The sequence below is a fragment of the Prionailurus bengalensis genome, chromosome B2, assembly GCF_016509475.1.
Source record: "Prionailurus bengalensis isolate Pbe53 chromosome B2, Fcat_Pben_1.1_paternal_pri, whole genome shotgun sequence".
Lineage (NCBI taxonomy): Eukaryota > Metazoa > Chordata > Mammalia > Carnivora > Felidae > Prionailurus > Prionailurus bengalensis.
The window spans coordinates 92634075-92658586 of NC_057349.1; the positions used below are offsets into that span (position 1 = coordinate 92634075).

Here is a 24512-nt window from a genome sequence, read left to right on the forward strand (position 1 = left end):
ACAGAGCCTGAAGTGGGGCTCTAATTCACAAGCTGTGAGATCATGAGATGAGCCAAAATCAGATGCTTAACTGACTGAGTCACCCAGGCGCTCCATAAAATGGTTTACTTATTTTTTGTATATCTTATAAAATCTAAATAAAAATATTATTTGGGAAATAAATTATGAAAAAGTAAACCTAAACACAAAAATAGATAAATATAGGAAATCTAGTTATATTTTAAAAGAAACCCCCCTTATTGTTTTAATAATGCATTTCAGTTTAGGAAATAAAAAGTTAAATATCACCTTTCCAATATACCTTATTTGAATTATTAAAGTGGAATGAAGAGAATACTGAATTTTAAGACTACTGGCATATCTAGCTTATTTATTTTTTTCTACTGATTATGTGCCCCTTAAATATAGATACTATGCTAGTTTTTGGCTTCATATCCTAGATCTGTCTCTTCTACTCTTAACTGACTTTGTGACTCCTTTTACCATTCTGGGTCACAACTTCCTTCTCTTCCAAAATGCTATCAGATTATATTTATTATTCTGGGCTCTTGTATTTAATATATTTTCTCAAATGTCTATGATTTGAAGTAAAGTGCCTGTGTGCAACTATTTATTGTCTACCATAGAACTTCAATGACTGAAATGTTTTGTTTGGAATCCCAAATTGTATCATAATGTGGCAGACCTATGTAATGCTGGAAATACATGATAAATAAGATATAATTTGTTTTTAACGAATTTTAACATAAATGTAAAATAAAAGCATCCAACAATTGTTATGGAAACACAAAGAAGTACCTCAAACTATCATGCTGAAGGTAGAGGTGGGGTAGGTTTCTGGGAAAGATTCATTGAGAAGGTAAAATGCAGGAGAGATGTCTTGAAGTATGAGTCTAAGTTTACCTGGCAGACACAAAGAGCCACTCGGCAGACATTATGACTGAAATAACAGATAGCAACTTATTTATGAATTGTTATTAGAATAAGTCATAAAAATTATCCAAAACTTAGAAATAGGCAAAAGAGAATACTAGTGGTTTTAAGTGCATTCTGGACTTGACTTTCTATTGTCTGGGCTATTTTACAACTGAAGGAGAAGACCTTAATGTGTAGATTTTTGTCCTATAGATTTAAAAATAATTTATTTTTACAAAACAAAATACTTTGCAGGTTATATTTTGTGGCTTTGTTAGACATTAACCAGTTTTTAATCTAATTCAGCAATCTAGTAAATTGCTTTATATGTATCTACCTTTTCAAATGCTCCCTGAGGTGATTTTAACATCTTGCTAATTCCCACCTCAATTAATGAGTTGAATATGATAATTTTCATGAGTTCATTTAGTTTGAAGAGTAATCATGATATATCTTTTATTAAAAATACACTTTAACAATTAAGACTATTTTGTTCTCACAAATCATCAACACAATGCAACTTTTTTTAAAAAACTGCTTTGTAAGCATTAGGTTTATAAACTCTGAGAACAGGGTTTATATATAATACCTGTCTGGATAGAGATGACATTGGCAGTTTTATCTATTTATTGAGCAAATATTAAGAGAGCTAAGGACAGACCAAAAATTTTACAGCTAGTTATAGTATTGTGATCTAAATAATACCCCACTCTTTCACTGAAATCTGTTGAAAGTTAGCCCATCATTCAAGACTTTTTTCAAATGCTGTAAATATTTCTCAGTGTGTTAAAATGAAAAGTTAAGGCCAGAGAAGATATGAGCCAAACATGTATGAGTTTATGTATCTGTTCCATCAAAGAAAGCCCATAAAGGGGCGCCTGGGTGGCTCAGTCGGTTAAGCATCCGACTTCAGCTCAGGTCATGATCTCGCGGTCCGCGAGTTCAAGCCCCGCGTCGGGCTCTGGGCTGATGGCTCAGAGCCTGGAGCCTGCTTCTGATTCTGTGTCTCTCTCTCTCTCTGCCCCTTCCCTGTTCATGCTCTGTCTCTCTCTGTCTCAAAAATAAATAAACTTAAAAAAAAAAAAGAAAGAAAGCCCATATGACTTTGGGCAAATCATTTTCCATCAAGTTAGATTAAGAATTAGGTTGGAAATGTTATTTAGCACAATAGATATTCAAATTCTAACTTTTATGATTACTTCCACTTTTGGAAGGCTAATTAGGAGACAGAAGCCATATTTGTATATCTTTGATTCTGTCATTGTCATGTTTTTTTTTCTTCCATTCACTTATATTTCCACATTATCATCTCACGGCATGAATGTATCATATCTGTGTTAAATGATATAATAATTATGATGGTGTAGAGTGGAAGTAAAGTAGCAAAAAATAAAAACCTCAGTGAACAAATCCCATATGATATTGGGCTACCTAACAGCAAATTCAGAAGTAAGAAAGTTCCATGATTGGTTAATTCAGCAGCTCACATAACATGATGCTTAGGGATATGTTTCATTAATATATAAAATAAATGAATTATGTAAATGCCTGACAGTTTTTTAATAGGATAACTATTATAGCTGATCAAAAATTGAAATGTCTAATAGTGTAAATATCATTCGGTTATTCATTTTACAAGGTACAAGTATGGACATAAATATAACACCTGTGTAACTAGTTGTAAGTTAACACTTTTCTGACAAAAGAACAATTACACTAAATTACTCATAAAGACTATTTCAGTTTCTAAATTATCGGATATGGTTCATAGTTGGTTTAATGTAAGTTTCCAAAACTTGTTTTTTTTTTCTTTTTCAAAATAACTTAAATGGAAAAAATATTTATAAGTCATCTCATCACTGTAAATGACCAAAGATATTGCAAATATTGAATAAATTTTAGACTATCCCATAAGAGAAGAAATCTCTCAAAAAGTCGTGGTATTTTGTGTGTGCCAGCTATTGATGAGGCATTATTTTGGTATAGGGAGAAATTTGTGCTTCATTGAAACCTATGCATTTCTATACTCAACACATACTTTCAGGTTAGGTGATTCTATCCCTTTGCATAGATTTTCTTTTTTCTTTTCTTTTCTTTTCTTTTCTTTTCTTTTCTTTTCTTTTCTTTTCTTTTCTTTTCTTTTCTTTTCTTTCCTTTCCTTTCCATTCCTTTCCTTTCCTTTTCTTTTTTTTACAAGCTCTTTTGCATCTTTATTAGCAGTAGGTAACTAAAAAAGATGTACCTGTCCTCTCACCCTACGGGAAACCAGTTTTGTCTCCATTTCCATGTTTGTTCAAATATTACTGAACTATAAATGTATCTGTTCTTCAGATTCTCTTTTGAAGCAGTTACAACTTCTATTTCCTTCTATTGATGAGTATAATCAAAAATCTTTAGCTTATGTTCATTTTTATATTTGTATAAGAGTCATGATTTTAACTTTTATGGAAAATTATCTTTTAATAAACTAAGTATATAAGACTGAGAAACAATGTACTCTTGACTCATTAACATGTTTATTAGAAAATAAAAGTGGGAGGACAATTTTATACTGGGTAGTCAAACAGACCACCTCTATGATGACATTTGAGAAGGAAACTAAGAATCAATCACCTTTTTAATAATTTTAATTTGATCTGGAGATCATTCTGCCTGATATTTGGAAAGTGTGTTGCAGTACAGCAACATTGTAAGAACGAGATCAATTAGAAGAGTTTTTTAAATGTCTCAGTGGGAAATGATTGCAGCATGGATTGGTGTACAGGAGATAGAGGAAAGTAAACAGTTTAATGAATGTTGCAAGGGCAGCAATATTGGTGGTTTAGATATTATGGTTGAGGCAAAGTGACATAGGTATTTGGAATGACAAAGAGGTTTTGACTGAGCAAGTAAGAGAGAGTGGTGCAATTTACCAAAATGTGGTCTGCAGTGTGAATGGAGTTTTTACCAAGGGAATTAGTATCACTGCATAGATGTTTTTTATAGTCAGCCAAATATTTATTTTAATTTTACCTGTAGGATTGATGATTTTACCTATTGCTTAGGTGAATTATCAAATTCCAGGCCATTTCAATGTGTTTATTGTATGATTTTTATATAATAGAAGTTTGTAAAATGTTCATGACACCAACTACACAAAATTAGCATGTTTACTGTTTGACCTGTATCAAGAACCCAGTAAATAAATTCTCAGATAAAACATTTCTTTGGCAAACTCAGGTGCTAAAATTCAAATTTAGAAGTAAATCAATATTCAGATGAGTTATGATAGGAAATAATATAGCTAACAAGGCCAGTGAAAGTAGTAAAGTGTTGAAGAAATTCCCTTGAGAATTGTGAAATAATCCTTATGTTTTGAATGAGTGATATTGAAAGAAATAAAGCACAGAATACGTGGAAAATAGGAGAAGAGAAAAGGGAATGCTATTTTGAACATGAACAGATTGCTCCTACAGGCATTTATGCAGAAAGCCTTTTCTAACAGCTCTCAAATACACACCCACACTTTACAGTTCAGTGAACTCAATTTGAACAATAAATCTATACCATGACCTGATGCTGAAAATAATGTAAACCAAAAAAAAAAAAATCTTGACAACACTTCTTTAAATTCAGATTAATGAATATTTGTGTTTCAAATAAGTCTTCATAAAATAAAAGTGTTAGCACATAAATGAGATTATTTATTAATGATAAACTGAATGTAAGAAACATCTAAGATGCTTAGGAGAGTCTTTGCTGTAGAGATTTTCCCCTTCATAAAATCAAATATTTTAGAGTCAGTTCCCAGCATAGGATTTATTGGATTTATTGGTTTTCATTAAATTAAATCCTAAAAGACTGAAATTAAATATCTTTCAAAATTACTCAAACCTATAGCGGTATACCTGGTATCTGGTGGACAAAGGATTCCTCAGGTCAGAATTTACTGTTCAGTGGAGAGATCAGAAAAGCATGAAGCAGGATGTAACAAGGGGAACGCAATGGGAAAGGTAGCTACATTTTCTTCACTAGCATAGTTACCATACTTTTCAGTTATAAAATAAAATATATATATATATATATGCATGAATGCATGTATGTATATTAAATAGGAGGTAAAAGATAGAATACTAGATGTTTTTTGTTTGTTTTTCTTTCTTATTTTCTTCTTCTTCTTTTTTTTTTTTTTTTTTTTTCTGAAACAACGTAGGAGGGGTGCCTGGCTGGCTCACTCAGAAGAGCATGCAAAACTTGATCCCCGGGCCATGGGTTTAGGCCCTGTGTTGGGTGTAGAGATTACCAAAAATATATATAAACTTTGAAATAATACAGGAAAGTTGAGGACTTAATATTGTTTTACCAACTCCTCTCACATCATGACCCCTACAACAATGTTCTAACGCATCACATTCCTATTACTCAAACTCCAAATCAATACGAGGTACATTCCTGCAGTGCTAAAGCTAAAATTTAATAAAGTCCCTTGGTTTATATTTCTTAAATAATGACGGGTTAGGAAGTCTTCTTTGAAATAGAAGAAATCAAATAATTCTGAAAAGATTAATTGAAAAATTCGTAAAAGTTTCCCACTAGGACGGTAGTTTGTGAGAGAGAAAAAAAAGAAATACAAAAAAAAAAAAAGTTCTTGTGTTCATATATTTACTTTGAAAAATTTCACCTGCTGTTAGCTTCTTTGTAATAAAAGAAAAACCTAATAGAAAAAGAAAGTTTATAAGTTATCAAGAAAATATTAACCCACTTCACATTAACAGAAAAAAATCATTAGGTGATATAATTTTATCAGTGCAAAGATTTTTGAAAGTAAAAGATGTTCTTCAATTTTCATTTTGTATTACACTGTGAAGGCAAAAATGTTCTTATTCTATTTCCTTTGTTTCCGAATAATCATATTATTTGAAATGTTTATATTTACAGATAAATTTCTTGCATTTGACAATGGACACTTTCATATAATGGTTCAAATTGATTTATCCTAAGATACTTTTTAACATACCAGTTAATTATAAGCAATACTGAAACAGGCATAGTAAACATTAGTATACACAGTATATATTAGTATAGTGGTTGTCTACATTAGGAAAGTTTGTTAGCTTATATTTAGAGGAAAAATTCCTATGATATTATACAAAAATATTTTATGTGCACAAAATATAATATATAATTCAGTTTCATTTTTAAATTCTGCCATATTTCTACTTGTATCTATAGTGGTAAAATGTTATACAATTTGTTTAATGTGTATTTGTCCATCGAGTCTTTAAAAATTTACTATGAATTAAAAAATAAATACTTTTAACATGCACATTTCTTAAATTATGAAGCTAGGAATATCTCAGTTTCTCTGCCTCACTACCATCATCTCAGCTAGGCTATAGCAGTGGCCTCCAACCAAATCTCTGTCTCTATTTTTCATCTCACTACAGTCAATTTTGTATATAGCTTAGATTATCTTTTAAAAGAATTCTATCTCCATCACATTCAAAATACAATAAACTATTATGTTCCTGCCATGTAAAATCCCACCAATCATCTGGTCCCTTTATATCTCTCTGATCTTTTGTCCCTTTATCCTGTGCCTGACTCTAGCTCATGAACCCTGACAACATTGGCCGTCTTGTTGTTTATCGCTAGATTATTCCAGATTTGGTCCTGCTTCAGTACTTTAGCACCTCCTGTATGGTATGCCCTAAATAGCCCTCTCACATATCTTCATATCACTGTATGGCTTAATCTTTGCTCAAATTTACCCCTGAGAGAATTATATTTTTACCATCTTTTCTAAAATTCTGTTTAATCACTTTCTATTATCCTACCCTGATTTTTAAATTTGTATTTATTATTTATTTATTTATTTAAAAAGGCACATTTATTCAGAGTCATGATCAGACTATTACATTTAGCAATAAACAGCATGGGAGCAAAAAAATCTACATTAAAACCCTTTGCTGGAATGCTTTACACTTTCCATTGAACAGAAACTAAACCTGTTATACAATTAGTCACAAATTCAGCCCTCGAGCTTTTTGTCCATTCACATGAGTTTTGTCTAAAACATGTCTTCTTTGTAGCAGCTAGGCCCTGCCACCACTGTGCTTGGCTGAGTTGACAAATGTGTTATAACCTGTGCTTTCTCTGTCACTTCTCTGGCTCTCCTCTCCTCCTAAGCTTTGTTTCCTGCCAGTAATTAAAATCTTCTGTCACTGCCATAGCTACTGCTGCTGCTGGAACTGCCATAACCACCTTGGTTTTGTGGTTTGGCAAAGTATTGGCCTCCACCACCATAGGAGCCAGAGCTTCTGCCCCCAAAATTTCCTCCTTTAATGGGTCCAAAATTTGAAGATTGATTGTTGTAATTGCGAAAATCATTACAGCTTCACCACTTCCAAAGTTGCTTCCATCATTACCAAATCTGTTATAGCTATCCCACTGCCACCATTATTCACCACCACCTTGACTGCCACCAAAGTCACCTCGCTTACTGATGTTTCCTCCATGACCAAGGTTGTCACTCCCACCAAAACCACCTCCAAAGCCACCACCAAAGTTTCCAGAACCACTTTGACCTCCTTGGCTGGATGAAGCACCAGCCATCTCTTGCTTAGATAGAACTTCCCTTACTTCACAGTTGTGGCCATTCACAGTATGGTGTTTTTGAATGATAGTCTTGTCTACAAATTCATGGTCATCAAATGTTACAAAAGTAAAGCCTGTCTTTTGCCACTGCCTTGGTCAGTCTTGATTTCAATCCCTTGGGTTTTCCCATACTGTTCAAAATAGTCTCTCAGATGATGTTCTTCAGTGTCTTCTTTAATGCCACCTTCAAATTTTTTTTTCATAGTTAAGTGGGCACCAGGTCTTTGAGAATATTCTCTGGAGACAGCCCTCTGGTTCTACAACTCTTCCATCCACCTTGTGTGGCCCTGCATTCATGGCTGCATCCACCTCATCCACAGTGGCATAGGTGACAAACCCAAAGCCTCTGGAGCACTTGGCGTTTGGAACTCTCATTACTACACTGTCCGTAAGCATTCCCCATTGCTCAAAATCGCTCCTCAGACTCTCATCGGTTGCTTCAAAGCTCAAACCTCTGATGAAAAACTTCTACAGTTGTTCAGCATCTTTAGGAGTCTCTGACTTAGACATGACAGCAGTTGGGGCAGGGGAGAGACTTTAACGATGCTTACTCAGCAGCATCCAGGGGCAGAAACGTTAGTTTTTTTTTTTTTTTTTTCTAATGTCTATTATTGGTGTGTGTGTGAAAGAGAGAGAGAGAGAGAGCGAAAGAGAGAGAGACAGAGAGAGAGTGAGCAAAAGAGGGGCAGACAGAGAGGGAGACACAGAATCCAAAGTAGGTTCCAGGCTCGGAGCTATCAGCACAGAGCCCAACACAGGGCTCAACCTCACGAGCCCAACCATGAGATCATGACCTGAGCCAAAGTTGGATGCTTAGCTGACTGAGCCACACAGGCTCCCCCTGCCCTAATTTTTATACCCACCATCACAATTATTATGAAGGTGAATTAATAAATAATGTCAAATAAGTGACACGGAAAAGAGTTTAAAGTTGGGAATAGAAACAGTACCATAAGTCTCAGAGCAATTAAAATAAAAATATATATATATTAGTCATTGACCTTAGAACTTTAGAGACAAATGATGGCAAAGGCAACAACATTGTCATTTTTTCTTCAGGAAAGGCAAAATGCAGTAAGACAACCAATGAAAAGGAAATGAGAAGTGGAGATAATATATGTGTTTATCATTGCTATTGTTTGGTTGATTTTATTGGATAAATATCTTTGGATGATGTTATAAATTGAAGAAATAGTAAGTAGAAAAACTAGTTGACTACATGGGAGATAGAAGAGATTTTGATGAAATAGATATCTGAGGAAATTAGGGAGAAAAGAAATCTGTGCAGGCATGAAAACAATGGCTTTGAGAAGGAGGTACTCTTAATCCAAAGGCTACAGAAAAGCATAAAGGTTATGAAAGATACAGAGGGATGAATTATATCCAATTAGACTTCATGCTAAAGTACTGGAAGTTATCTGGGACCCAAATGATATGGAGGTCAGGTCAAAATGTCTTACTTATCACCTTGGTGTTGTGATTATTTTTCCTTTTATTTTTTATTTTATTTTTTTTTTAATTTTTTTTCAACGTTTATTTATTTTTGGGACAGAGAGAGACAGAGCATGAATGGGGGAGGGGCAGAGAGAGAGGGAGACACAGAATCAGAAACAGGCTCCAGGCTCTGAGCCATCAGCCCTGAGCCTGACGCGGGGCTCGAACTCACGGACCGTGAGATCGTGACCTGGCTGAAGTCGGACGCTTAACCGACTGCGCCACCCAGGCGCCCCTATTTTTCCTTTTAGAAGTTAGCTTCCAGTCTATAGAAAAGAGGAGGAAGATCGGGAGATTGCATAGTTTGAATTTTATAAGGCAAAGAGGTCTGTAAAAAACAGGAAGAGGAAGTCAAGCACCCTGCTATAGGAGAAGAAATGAGGCCAGAAATGAGTCTGATATATTCTCTAAGTTTTCATGGAACAGAATTCCATATTTTTCAGGAAATAGAAAATAGAGAGGTAAACATTTAGGTATTAAATCTGCAAGCATCATCATCATCAACATCATTATTATTCTAATAACCTTTATGTTTTAGATTTACAGTAAAATTTCAAAATAGTACAGAGAATTACCATCTACCTCACATCCACTTTCAGCAGTTATTAACATCTTATATTACTATGGTACATATAGAGGATACATAATATCAAAGTGACCTATCACTGTTGATGTTACACTTGATTAACTGCCTGACAGTGTGTTTTCAGGTTTCTCCACTGTAATGTTACTTTTTTCCTTCTCTTTCTATACTTTACTTTTTGGAAGGAAGTCACTTATGTGCAGCCCCTTCTTGAATGGGACAGTATCATCAATTGTCTTAAATGTGGAGAATAAATTATTTGGAATTATTCTGCATAGTAGATTTATCTCTTCTCTCTCACTTATTACTCAATCATTTGTTTATATCATTATGAATTCATGGATACTTATATTCTACACTAGGTTATAATCCAATACAATCTTTTTTTCCCCCTTAAATAGTTCTGACTTTCCCATTGAGCTCTCTTTCTGTTGGATCCTGTATACTTTTGGCTTTTTCCTAAATTATAGTCCCTTTTTTTGGTTGTTATTGTTTGTTTTAGTACTTTCCTAATTTCTGGAACTATAAGATATCCAGGCCCAACTTGTCTGTTGCCCTGGTCTTATAATCATTGATTTATCTAGAAATTTCTTGTTCTCATATTGAAGAATGTTATTAGAAACTAATATACGGGCACTAACTATGCTTGTACTACTGGAGTATCTTTGTTTCCAGATGCTTTTATCTGACAGAGCAAGGAAATATATTTGTGTTTTATAATCAGTGGTTATATAAGTATTTATAAATATTTCTATATGTAACCATTTTTATCTATATTTAGCCAAATACCATTCATTCTGTTGTTTCCAATTTTAATCCATAACCTCTTGGTTCATTCTAGCCTCCTCTTGTTGCTTATCTGTAAACTTCCACCCCAACAGTTAGAAACCTATCTGCAACAATCAGACATCCATTTACTTAAATTGTTAGAAGCCAATATTAATTTATAGTGGTTTTAAAATTGCTGACCCATATCCCCATGAGAAGCTACTTTATCATCTAAAGTACAGTGTTTATGTCCACTCTTTTTGCCTATAGTCTGTTAGACAACAGTAATTCCCAAAAACTTAGATCAGCACCTTTTTGTCTTCTCCCACCAGTGAAACTTTTTCACACTTGTTTAAAACATCAAAATTCTTTTTATATAGTTTCCTGTGGATCGTGGGACTCCCTGATCTCCTATTGATGTTTTAAAATTCACATACATTAAGGTTCACTTTGTGTTCTGTACGATTCTAAGGGTTTGGGAAAATGTATAATGTCATATTTTCACCATTTTCCATATAAAAATACACTCAATATGAAAAAATACATTTTGCCTTTTAATAACTATCCTTATGTCACACAGAATAGTTTCACTGCCCTAATGAAATTTTTTTGTGCTTCATTTATTTAACCTCACTTCTAAAAACCCTGGACAACCATTGATGCATTTTCTGTCTCAATACTTTTACCTTTTCCAAAATGTGTAAATGATATTACAAAAATATAGCCTATACAGACTTATTTCACTTAATGATATGCACTTAAGAATAATCCAAGTTTTTGTAAAGATTTATAGTTTATTTCTGTTTATCACTGAATAGCATTCGCTATATGAATGTACCTCAGTTGTTTTATCCATTCACTGGAAGTCCCTGTTATCTTTATTTATTTATTTTTATTTTATTTTTATTTTTTTATTTTTGAGACAGAGAGAGACAGAGCATGAGCAGGGGAGGGACAAAGAGAGAGGGAGACACAGAATCTGAAGCAGGCTCCAGGCTCTGAGCTGTCAGCACAGAGCCTGACGCGGGGCTCGAACTCACGGACTATGAGATCATGACCTGAGCCGAAATCGGCTGCTTAACCTACTGAGCCACGCAGGCACCCCAGTCCCTGTTATCTTTGAAGTTTTATTTCCATGTACTTTTTTTCCTAAATGTCCACTGATTCTACCAATCCTTCCTACCTAGCAGTCTTTACACCCATTACACACAGATACACATACATACACATAAACACACACTTATGTATAGTGGAAATTTAGCAATTTCATCAAAGTAGTCTCAGCCTCTACTATTCTCAACCTCAACTAATATAATAATACTTTGCTGCACTCTCAGAGCCAGTCTGACTTTCCTTGAAATCAGTGTTTAAGTCTGTGCTCTGTCAAAACTTCAAGTCAAATACAAATGTCCCCTGCTTACCTTACTTCAAGGGATTTCTATTGTGCTCAGTATAAAATAAAACCACATATCAAGCCTCTGCAAAGCCCCATGTAATTTGGACCTACTATAACATATTCAGTATTTTGAATATAGTAGATAACAGTAAAATATATAACACACATAATATATTTTCAATGTTTCTAATGAAGTTACCTTTGATAATTCAAAAACAGATACTTTAAAGTTTTTTTTTTTTTTTGAGAGAGAGAGAGAGCACACATGAGTGAGAGTGCAAGTGGGGGAGGGGCAGAGAGAGAAGGACAGATGGACAGACAGAGAATCTCAAGCAGTCTCTGCAGCACTATCAGCGCAGAGCTGGAGGCGGGGCTCCATCTCAGGAACTATGAAATCATGACCTGAGACCAAGTCAAGAGTTAGAAGTTTATTGTTTCCTTTGCTGTGCAGAAGCTTTTTGTCTTCATAAGGTCCCAGTAATTCACTTTTGCTTTTAATTCCCTTGCCTTTGGGGATGTGTCGAGTAAGAGATTGCTACGGCTGAGGTCAGAGAGGCCTTTTCCTGCTTTCTCCTCTAAGGTTTTGATGGTTTCCTGTCTCACATTTAGGTCCTTTATCCATTTTGAGTTTATTTTTGTGAATGGTGTGAGAAAGTGGTCTAGTTTCAACCTTCTGCATGTTGCTGTCCAGTTCTCCCAGCACCATTTGTTAAAGAGACTGTCTTTTTTCCATTGGATGTTCTTTCCTGCTTTGTCAAAGATGAGTTGGCCATACGTTTGTGGGTCTAGTTCTGGGGTTTCTATTCTATTCCATTGGTCTATGTGTCTGTTTTTGTGCCAATACCATGCTGTCTTGATGATGACAGCTTTGTAGTAGGGGCTAAAGTCTGGGATTGCGATGCCTCCTGATTTGGTCTTCTTCAAAATTACTTTGGCTATTCGGGGCCTTTTGTGGTTCCATATGAATTTTAGGATTGCTTGTTCTAGTTTCGAGAAGAATGCTGGTGCAATTTTGATTGGGATTGCATTGAATGTGTAGATAGCTTTGGGTAGTATTGACATTTTGACAATATTTATTTTTCCAATCCATGAGCAGGGAATGTCTTTCCATTTCTTTAAATCTTCTCAATTACCTTCATAAGCTTTCCATAATTTTCAGCATACAAATCTTTTACATCTTTGGTTAGAAGGAAAAAAAAAAGAGGTTAGAGTGGGAGAGAGCCAAAGCATAAGAGACTGTTAAAAACTGAGAACAAACTGAGGGTTGATGGGGGGTGGGAGGGAGGGGAGGGTGGGTAATGGGTATTGAGGAGGGCACCTTTTGGGATGAGCACTGGGTGTTGTATGGAAACCAATTTGACAAGAAATTTCATATATTAAAAAAAAAGAAGTTTAACCAACTAAGCCATCCAGGTGCCCCAAACTGGATACTTTAAATCACATCTCATTCCTGTTGTAAATTCCTAATTGTCTTAATTCCCTAATCTCTTCAGAGACTGGTGGTGTATGGAAGGTATTTGAGGATGTTATGGTTTTTTTTGTTTTGATTTTTGTTTGCTTGTTTTGCTGTTGTTATTATTTTTTTATCACATATACACAAGAATGCATGACTCTGTAATGTTAATTTGATTTTTATATTATATCTGTATCTGGAGCAAGTCTTGTGTTCCAGGTAATTCCATTACCGAAATGAGACTATGGCTTTTCTTTAAATTCCACCAAAAGCAAACCGATGAATAAAGACCGTGTAGCAGACTATGGTAGCACACTCTACTGAAAGTTAGGGACACAGAGACATTTACATTTAATAGACAGGAACAACAACAAAGGACAAAGAATTTTCATGTAGACCATGGTTTCTCTAAGCTTCTCCTCTCTCCTCCTATTTCTCTGCCATTCTCTGACTCTTAGGGTTTTCTTTTTTCCTTTTATTAGAGACACTTCCTTTGCCTCCTCCCTGATATTTAATTATCTATAATTGAGAGCAATTTATCTCTGCATACTCTATTTAGTTCTTTGTATAACTGCAGTAGTGAAAGACTCATTAAAATATGGCTGTCATCTACTCCAGGAATCCCCTTTGCTTAGAATGAAGGAAGTAGGAAAAGTTGCATTGTTCCATCTTCAACTCTTAGAAGCCAACATTAAGTAAAACAATCAGTTCAGAGAGTTAGTTCCAGCCAGCATGAATTGATCAATTAAGATCAAAATGGCCATAAATGGTTTGGTTCTAAATTATGTTTTTTCCCCTATATCAATATTAGATAGCTGCACAATACATTTAAAAAATCCTTATATAAGTATTCTCTGTAACTATAATTGATTTATAGATGATAAGAGCTTACACACATAGAAGTTGATCAAAAATTAGTTAGAGATAGGAAGAGTAAGTCATTTGAAATCCTGGACCCAATTCCAGTGTGTGAAGAGAGGTTTCCCCACACCAACAAAGAATTCTTAGATACCAGTTCACCTCCATTCAACTTAATTCTGGCTTTATCTACCTGGAACTAGCATTAGAGTCCACAGGTAAAGGCCTCGGGCAAACAAGACTGCCTCTACTTCAGATGCCAGTTCCAAATCCAGGTTGTTACCTATGCTTGCGACCAACTGGCTACAAATTAGAGATCCAAGAACTCCCTTCAAGTCAGGATGCCAATCACAAGTCCATTTTGCTACCCATACTCCTGACCAAGTGGTTATAAATCAGAAGTTGCCACAGCCCCCCCCTTCGGTTAGATTTGTTTGCTAGAGCAGCTCACAGAATTTAGGAAACTCATTTACTTATTAGATTACTAATTTACTACAACGAATATTAAAGGACAGGAATCAACGCTCAAATGAAGAAATACATAGGGTGAGGTTTCACATGAAGAAGAATCTATCTTCCTGGGGTTTATAACATGACACAGTAGCACATGGAAGCATTCTGGTTCCCCAAACCTGGAAGTTCTATAAACCCCCTACTTTTGGATTTCTATGAAGGCTTCATTATATAGTGATGATTGATTAATACCTTAGCCATTGGTGGTTGATTCTACCTTGAGCCCCTCCCTACTCTCGAGAAATCAGGAGGTGGGAATGAAATTCTCAACCCTTTAGTTCACAGATGGTCTCCCTGGCAACCAGCCCCCATCCTTGGAGCTTTCCAAAAGTCACCTTCATTAACATACAAGCTTACTGGTGTTAGGGGCTTGTTACGAATAACAACACACCCATTTCACCTTTATGGCTCTGAAATGTTTTCCTGAACTAAAGACAAAAAGTGCTCCCCATGCTCTTATCACTTAGAAGATTCCAAGGGTTTTGGGAGCTGTGAACCAGGAATTGTAATGAAGACTAAATACATATGAGAAACATATTTTGGTCAACTGAATATTAACAATATTGCAGTAAGGATGAGGATCTTATGAATTAATACATAAAGATCACTCAGCACAGTATAAGCATATAGTATTAAGTCAAATCACTTTGCTTTATTCATCTTCAGGTATCAGAACACAGCACAGAGAAGTCTCTGTGGAGGTTTTCAGCCATGGTGTAAATATGGTTTAAATTTGAAGACAATACAAAAAAAATCATTTAGTACACTTTGGTTAGCAAAAGGTAACTGTAAAAATGTATAAGTATATATACATACACATATATAAATTATAAAGTATAAGAAAAATCTATAGGAAAAAGAAGCCCTGCTTGATTGATATTACAGTTTTTGATGTTGAGTTTCAAAGGACTTAATGCCAAAAGGGGTAACCTGCACTTCTACTCACTTACAATGATTTTTTTTTTAACATTTTCCAGCTTAGCTCCCTCTGTGTCTAGCAATGTTTGAAGTTTCTGTGTCTTAAATGATTTTTGGTTTACTATTACTACATTCAATTACTACAATTTAGCAATGTCGCTCCATACAGTTATGAATTATTTTTTTAAATATTGCCATCAGAGCTATTGAAGGTATTAAATATATATATGTACAAAATTATAAAGAAATAAAAAGCAAATTTTATGTGAACAAAGAGAATAATTCTTTCCCTTTTTTTTTACACAGTATAGACAACTATTAGCTGGTTGTTATAGTTGTGCTTTGGGGGAATCTTTATATTTTTATTATGGGAGACAGGTTTGTTATTAATGTGAAATATTTCAATCAACACAGAATATCTCATAATTAAATTGAATCTGACATTAAAGTAATGAATTAGCATGTCATCAAACATTTTTATATATGTAATAACTTTCATCTAATTATTATAAAATAAATTTCATCTAAGATTCTTAATCATAAAACAAAGCAGGACAGTGAGTTATTTTTGATAAAGTGGGAAACTAAACCAAAAGATCAAGAGCCACAACAAAAAGGGACACCAAGAGAAGATAAAAGAGAGAGCGTTGGTAGCATAGGTTTAAAAGATTAAAAGCTGAACGGAATAGAATTTTTAGATAAAAAGAAAACCACAAAGAGACATCGGGAATATGACAACAAAGATGCAGTAGAAAGCATAGTCAAAAATTAAATGAAAACGAAGGTGAATACATCTTTTACAAAAATCCAAAGAAGGAGAACAAAGCAAGAAATGCCAGTAAAAGGAAGAAAAAGATCAAAGATAAGCATATTAGATATACAACAGATTAAGGAGAAAATTCAAGTTAACCTTATCATACAAGATTCTTGATTGCAGGTGAATGTCAGATCACTTATGAAGTTTTCCAAAATGAATATAACAGTTCTTTAAGAATAGAGTGTGTGTGTGATGTATGTATATTTGTATTTCATATATATGAAAACAAGTTATTTTTAATATTTCCTTTTTTATTGTGGTAAACACTAACATGATATATACTCTCTTAAATTTTGTTGTATTATTAACTATAGGCATTATGTTGTGCCATAGATCTCTAGAACTTATTATTTATCTAATATAAATGAAATTTTATGCCTTATAGAAAACAACTCTCCATTCCCCCCCCCCCAGCCCCTGGAAACCATCATTCTATTCTCTGATTCTATGAATTTGACTTTAAAAAACATGTTTTTAATGTTTATTTCTGAGACACAGAGAGACAGAGCATGAGTGGGGGAGGGGCAGAGAGAGAGAGAGAGGGAGACACAGAATCTGCACTAGGCTCCAGGCTCCAAGCTATCAGCACAGACCCCGACGCGGGGCTCCAACTCACAAACTGTGAGATCATGACCTGAGCCCAAGTCAGTCGTTCAACCGACTGAGCCACCCAGGTGCCCCTTGACTATTTTAGATACTTGATGTAAGTGGAATTTAATGTAATCTCAATCAAGAATCCAATGGTCTTTTTTATTTATTTTTTTGAACTTGGTAAGCTGCTCAAAAAATTTATGTGGAAAGAAAAATGGCCAGAAATAGCCAAGATATTAATGAAGAAGAAAATGAGGGGACTGGTCCTACAAAAACCAATGGGGCCAACCTGGTGATATGGAAGTTGAAGTAGTGTGATGATACTAGAGGAAAAGTTAATTGGCACAATCATTTTGGAGGGCCATTTACAATATTTAGGAAGCTGTAAACACACATGTCCCTGGAACGCAAAAGTTCTATCTCTCTTCCTGGGGAGAATTTGTGCTTTGAACATTCTAAGTTTGCCATCGTCTGTCTACTCAACGGACTGGTTTCAGTCTGGCTTGTGTCAGAGTGCAGACAGGACCCAGCGTAATCTATCCATCTGGGAGCTCCTAAGAACAGAAATGGAACTTTGAGCTGACATTCACCATAGCCACTCCCACCAGATTAGCATAAAGCAAGTGGATAAATAAACCCAGCTCCCAGTTTCTCCCTGGGGTGGGAGAGAGTTGCACCATACATGGAATGGCCCAACTTTTGGGGGGCTGCCCAAAGGACCGTCTTCTGTTTTGACTGTCTTGGAGAGCTAAGAAGACCTGGCATACTCTAGCCATCTGGAAGTGAGTGAGAAACAAAGATGACAGTTTGATCTAGCATGCAGCTTGTGATAGCCCCTTTCATTGGCTTAGCACAGAGAAAACAGGCAAAAAAACAAAAACAAAAACAAAAACAAAAAAAACAAAAAAAAAACAAAAAAAACCCTACCAGACCCCAGATTTTCCCTGGGGAGGCAACTAGTTGGATGGATTCTCCCATGATCTAACTTTCCTGGAGAATGCCCAAAGAAGTGGTTTTAGTTCCACTTAGGTCAGAGCACTGATTAAATCCAGTGTATTCTAGACACCTGGGGACCACTAAAAACAGAGAAAGTGGGTTGAACTACCATGAAAGTTTGAAAGGCTTTCAGAATCTCTAACGAGGCTGATTAGTGAGAGGTATGAGGTCAGTTCATGTATGAGGTCATGTATGAGGTCAGTTCATGAAGACTGGGACAGGTGGCTGTTTTGTTTTTTGGGCAGACACCGAACAAAAGAATCAAGAAATATAAAGAAATCAGGACATATGGTCCAAACAAAGGAACAAGATAAATTTCCAGAAACTTACTCAAATGAAAGTGAGGTATGTGATTTACTTGATAGAGAATTCAAAATTTTCTTCATAAGGATGCTCACCAAGGTCAGGAGATTTTGTTGTTGGTACTTCTTAATATTTGTTGTTCTCTCAGAATTGTTGCCTTAGGTCTTCAGGGTATCTCTGTCCCCCCAAAACTCTATAAAATCTCCTCTGTGCTTAATCACTCTGAAGCACTTTCTGTGGAGGTTGTCTTCTCTGCTACACTTTGGCTAATAAAGAGTGACTTCTCTTTTCTCCATATCTCCTTGTTTATTCCAACAATCATTGTGGACCCTCCACATTATTCATATAGTCCCTTCAAATACCATGTTTTCATCAAATTTAAGCCACCATGAATTGTTACACTTGCCCTCTCTCATGAACCGATATAAAATAAATTTAAAAAATACTGTCAATGTATTCTCTTTTATAAGTTAGAAATTTTATGCTCATTGGATGAACTCTTAGAATCAACAAAGTTTTATAATACTAATTTGTATACATATAAAAAGGATAATGTAACAAAAATGTATTTGTTTGGATATTCTTAATACTTCTACATGTTTAGAGTCTGACTCTTTTGGATCACCTTTTGACTTAAGAAACACTGATATATGTTTATGCACAGGGTATAATTTTCAATGCTTTCCTAGTGATGCAGTATTTCCTATAATAGTACTTTTCCCTCAAGATAATTTCCAAGATGCTCTCTCTGCATATTTTGATGCTATCGCTTACTTGATCTTACTGGAAGGTTTAATAAAAGGTTTTCAGACAACAATTAATATTCATATTTTCCCCAAGTGTTTCTTGAATAATATCTTGACTTTTATAACAAGGAGTTTCACTTGTACTGTTATGCCAGCAGGGCAAACAATCAAGTGCATGCATGAACAGGCAATGAAAATTGTTGTTGTCTAAGCAACAACTGTAAGGTAGGTATCAAGGAACAATGTACTCTAGTATTAGAGATGTTAAATGTGGGAAAAAAAAAACAATAGGCATCTTAGGACTTTCTACTCACTGTTACTATTCTTAAACATCTAACTCCTCACTAGCCTACACTGCCATCACTCAATAACTACACTGACTTCCTTTAGGGACAAAAATGAAGTCTATAGTACTTTGACATCTACTGATATGCTGTTATTTATTATTCAGTCTGCACTCTGCTATTCATATTATTTTTGCTCTTTTAAATTACAATGTGATTGTCATTGTTTAGCATATATTTTGTATAAATAACCTCATAGAAACACTGCTTTGCCCCTCACACTTGATTCCTATTAGACATTAGTTCTGTTAGCACTGTCAGCCTTTATAGTGATCTCTCCAGACTTGGATGTAGTTTTTTTGTTTCTGTTTTTTTTTTCCCACCAGAGGCCATAGGGAGTACATTGATAGTCACATTCAGAAGTGAACTTGAACAGTGGCTATCACCCTAGCCTAAGTGTTTGGGTTTTCTTCTTCCTAAACGTTAATTTCCTACTCCAAATTTATTGGCAAACTTTTTCTTCTTTCTAAAACTCATAATATCCATGTCTAAGGAAACCAAAAACTTCCTGAAGTCAACTATACTGCTTGCTTCTCTGAGCAAACATAGTATGTACTCTTGCAAGGAAGACTGAGCTAATGGTTAAGAGTTCTCTAAACTTTCAAATAATTAAGTTATTGTCACTCCTCGTTCTCTAGAGCCTCATAGTATATGTGTCTTGATTTATGCCTTATTGAGCTACTTATATTTTGATCTTTTTACATCCTTCTGTGAATTATAATTCTCCTGCTGCAGGACAGTTACTGCATGTGATTTTATTTATGTTCAGTAAAGGGAAATCATTTTTATTCTTATTCTGAATACATCAAATACACCTGTCTTCCAAACTCTCTTTTCTATCTTGTCTCTTTCCCCTGATTTTTTCCCTTCTATCTTATGATTTTCTTCTTCTTTTGTCCCAACATATCTGAATTTTTTCATCCTTATTTTCTGTTATTTACTCCACTTTTCCCTCTTGCTGCTCAATGTATTATGTTCTTTGGGGAATTTGCATCAATTTACACATTTCTATAACTCAGATTACAACATGTTTAGAGTACCAATATTAGCATTTGTCTAGACTCCAAGGTGAAGAAGAATTTACTTTTAAAAGAGCCACATACATGAGGAAAGAGTGTACTGCTCTAGTTTGGCCACTAAGAAAGAAAATTATTTCACACGAAAGAGAAAAAATGGTAATTAGCCAGTACATGTAACACAGCTTTAACAAAATGAATAAAACAGAGTTAGGTAGTTAGACTGCATGCTAGGGAACAAAGATAGGAAAAAGCATGCATTGACCCAAAATGGGTGGTTAAGTATGCCTCTCCAGATGGAAACAAAATAAAAACTAAAAGAAATGCTGACTTTAAAAAAAAAAGAAAGAAAAGAAAAGGAAAAAAATTTTCCCTGAAATAATTCTTACCAATATTGAGAAAGATCTTTTGATATTTATTGTTGTATTTGATTACCTATGCATATTCACTTGCCTCTGATGAGACCTAAAATATACATTTACGAAATAACCTACAGGTAGCACTGTACTCTGTGGTCACTGAAAACAAACATAATTTAAGTTGCTTCTGTGGATAATGAACCCCATATTGTGGTGTAACTACCATAATGTTCTATATATTTAGTTAAGAGATGCATGGGCACAAAACCCAGTAGTTATTTTAATTTTACGGAAACTTACACACTCAGTTTAACAGGTTTTCCTATCCAGAAGCAAGGGTACATGTGCAATAGACTTTTTCTAATTCTCCAACCTGTAACTAATTGTTAACTAAACCTAGTTCCTTCACTGACTAACTAGCATCCATAGGGAGACTATCTGTGGAAGTTTAAGCTCAATCGCCCAATACATTTGATCATTGATATTATTATTATAGATTTTTTAATCATCATCCAATTTTGCCACCATTATACCATATAGAAATTGCATTATGAGTTAGACTAAGATAATTATAAAATAATTTTCTCTATATAAATTGTCTCACGTTTTCCTAGAAAGTAAACCTTGAGCATAAACCAAATGTCATATTGAATTGGGGTGTTAATGACAATCTGTTTTGGTTTCCAAGTCTCTCATGGGCATAGTTCTATTCTTTGTTTTATACTCAAGGTTGTACTGGCATAGTTTCCTACTGACTGTGATGCTTTAATATGAAAGCTACAGATACTAAAAGTTAAGCATCTTAATATATAGTTGGGTCTGAACACTGTATTTTATAGTTGAAATACCACACGTGTAAGAATTACACATAAAAGAAAACCTTGAACTGGAGAGGTTATCAGATGATATATATTTAAATCAATTATATATTTAGTACAAAATGGTTATTGACATATAGATATAATTATAATAATGGATAGGCTTGCAAATGTGACTATATATACAAAGGATATTTTTCATTGATCTACTATGAGAAATAAATCTAAAATCAAATTTAATAAAAAATACTTAAATTTCTGAACAACTTCTTTAATGTTTTTTTATTATTCATATACAAACTAAGTCACAAATTGGTACTGTATGCAAATGGTTTTCATGTTTTGTATTTGTGTGAAAAGTCTTTGAAGGAGAAAAGTTTAAAATACAGGAGCTGATAACAGTAAACACTATTTTCTTGTAGGGAAGAACAAACATATTTATTATCATGATTCTAATAGTTCAGTATCATAACTTTTAAACTGTGTATTTTGAATATATTTTATATTTTCTCATTTAATATTTACAGAGTCACCAGGAGGCTGCTATTGGGCAACAAAAGATTAATTCATTGTATTAATAATCACCGAAAATAAATAGTTTGTATATTAGGCACAAATTTTAAAATACACAACTTATTTATGGGAAAAGACATTATTTATAATCTTAATTTGACTAGTATAATAAACTCAAAAGACAATATTTGGTGTTTCAAATACCAATACCACAAATAAACATGTCTATGTCTTTAGTTTTATACCTCTTCCTACTTTTATCACAAGTTTGATATCATGGTGATGGCCATCAGGGAAAGTAAAGTAGTATTCTTTAGGTGTCAGAGAATTAAAGTGGTCTTCAAGCCCTGGAAAATCATCTTTCCAGAGAGTAATCTTGTTTTAATATCAGGACAGCCTCAGAAGGGCAATGAGAACTTTTTTTTTTTTAAGATACCAAATAGTGGGAGGCAAACAGGTTAAAATCTTTGTGAAAGAGGTTCCATGGAAAAGGATCTGCAAGATAAATTTATCCATTGTTAAATTCTTCCATTAATACATCAAGCTCACTGGAAATCTGTGCCAGATACTGTTAAGTGAGTCATGAAACCAAAGCTAAAGATTACCGCCATTGTTTCTAACAGAATAGTTTGAGATATGTGGCAACATCATCACCAAAAGGTACTTCTTTACACAGTCATTTTTTCAAATAATTTTTAACAAACTTGCAGCATTGATTTTATATAAATAGATCTATTTTTAATTTAGCTCTGCTTTTTTTTTTTAAGTTTACATCCAAGTTAGTTAGCATATAGTGCAGCAATGATTTCAGGAGTAGATTCCTTAAAGCCCCTTACCCATTTAGCCCATCCCCACTCTCACAACCTCTCCAGTAACCCTTTGATTGTTCTCCATATTTACGAGTCTCTTATGTTTTGTCCCCTTCCCTGTTTTTATATTATGTTTGTTTCCCTTCCCTTATGTTCATCTGTTTTGTCTCTTCAAGTCCTCCTATGAGTGAAGTCATATGATATTAGTCTTTCAATGACTAATTTCACTTAGCATAATACTCTACAGTTCCATCCAAATAGTTGAAAACGGCAAGATTTCATTCTTTTTGATTGCCGAGTAATACTCCATTGTGTGTGTGTGTGTGTGTGTGTGTGTGTGTGTGTGTGTGTGTATACACATATATACCACATCTTCTTTATCCATTCATCCATCGATGGACATTTGGTCTCTTCCTGTACTTTGGCTACTGTTGATAGTGCTGCTATAAACATTGGGGTGCATATGTCCCTTGGATACAGCACACCTGTATCCCTTGGATAAATACCTAGTAGTACAATTGCTGGGTCTTATTTTTATTTTTTTGTTCTATTTTTAATTTTTTGAGGAACCTCCATACTATTTTCCAGAGTGGCTGCACTAGCATGCATTCCCACCAAAATGCAAAAGAGATCCTCTTTCTCCACATCCTCACCAACATCTGTTGTTGCCTGAGTTGTTAATGTAAGCCATTCTGACAGGTGTAAGGTGGTATCTCAGTGTGGTTTTGATTTGTATTTCTCTGATGATGAGTGATGTTGAGCATTTTTTCATGTGTCAGTTGGCCATCTGGATGTCTTCTTTGGAGAAGTGTCTTTTCATGTCTTTTGCCCATTTCTTCACTGGATTATTTGTTTTTCAGGTGTTGAGTTTGATAAGTTCTTTATACATTTTGGATACTAACCCTTTATCTGATATGTTGTTTGCAAATATCTTCTCCCATTCTGTCAGTTGCCTTTTAGTTTGCTGATAGTTTCCTTTGCTGTGCACAAGCTTTTTATTTTGATGAGGTCCCAACAGTTCATTTTTGCTCTTGTTTCCCTTGCCTTTGGAGATGTATTGGGCAAGAAGTTGCTGTGGGCAAGATCAACGAGTTTTTTGCGTGCTATCTCCCCAAGGATTTGATGACTTCCTGTCTTACATTGAGGTTTTTCATCCATTTTGAGTTTATTTTTGTGTATGGTGTTACAAAGTGGCCCAGGTTCATTCTTCTGCATGTCGCTGTCCAGTTTTCCCAGCACCACTTGCTGAAGAGACTGTCTTTGTTCCATTGGACATTCTTTCCTGCTTTGTCAAAGATTAGTTGGCCATATGTTTGTGGGCCCATTTCTGGGTTCTCTCTTTTATTCCATTGATCTGAGTGTCTGTTCTTGTGCCAGTACCATACTGTCTTGATGATCACATCTTTGTAGTATAGCTTGAAGTCTGGTATTGTGATGCCTCCTGCTTTGGTTTTCTTTTTCAAGATTGCTTTGGCTATTCGGAGTCTTTTCTGGTTTCATACAAATTTTAGGATTATTTGTTCTAGCTCTGTGAAGAATGCTGGTGTTACTTTGATAGGGATTGCATTGAATATGTAGATTGCTTTGGGTAGTATCGACATTTTAACAATATTTGTTCTTCCTATCCAGGAACATGGAATATTTTTCCAAGTTTTGTGTCTTCTTT

At 34.6% G+C, this 24512-nt stretch overlaps 1 pseudogene; it reads right to left on the reverse strand.

Moving 5' to 3' along the window:
• Positions 1 to 6979: 6979 nt before the first annotated feature.
• LOC122489001 lies at positions 6980 to 8061 on the reverse strand (annotated as a pseudogene).
• Positions 8062 to 24512: the final 16451 nt, after the last annotated feature.